The 471-nt window shown below is 47.6% G+C and overlaps 1 pseudogene; it reads left to right on the top strand.

Annotated features, from left to right (window-relative positions):
* The first annotated feature begins 257 nt into the window (after window positions 1–257).
* Window positions 258–471, top strand: part of LOC116686707 (E3 ubiquitin/ISG15 ligase TRIM25-like) — a 1,517-nt pseudogene continuing 1,303 nt past the window's right edge.

Genomic DNA, 471 nt, shown 5'->3' with positions numbered 1-471 from the left:
CTGGCTTGTATACTGCACAATGTGACCGGGTACATAGGATGACTGTAAGTCAGACTACTTTTTTTTTCAGGTCACACTAATAGTAACATGGGTATGTAACACACCCAGTATCTCGCTCAAACTGCTCCTCTTCCAGGAATGCAGCAGAACTTGATAACTCCTCCCAATCACATGATGTTTTTACATCAGAGCTCAGACTAGTTTCACTTCTCAGGAAGTGAGACTCAGACAGTCGTTGTCGCTGAGCGAGAGGTGAGATGGCGCAGAGAGGAGTTCAGCTGGACCGGGAAACCTTCTCTTGTTCCATCTGTCTGGATCTACTGAAGGATCCGGTAACTACTCCCTGTGGACACAGCTACTGCATGAACTGTATTAAAAGCCACTGGGATGGAGAGGATGGTAAGTACAGGTACAGCTGTCCTCAGTGCAGGAAGACGTTCACACTGAGGCCTGTCCTGCTGAAAAACACCA

The sequence above is a fragment of the Etheostoma spectabile genome, unplaced genomic scaffold (genome assembly GCF_008692095.1).
Source record: "Etheostoma spectabile isolate EspeVRDwgs_2016 unplaced genomic scaffold, UIUC_Espe_1.0 scaffold453, whole genome shotgun sequence".
Taxonomy (NCBI): domain Eukaryota; kingdom Metazoa; phylum Chordata; class Actinopteri; order Perciformes; family Percidae; genus Etheostoma; species Etheostoma spectabile.
This window is presented reverse-complemented; position numbering and strand designations above follow the sequence as displayed.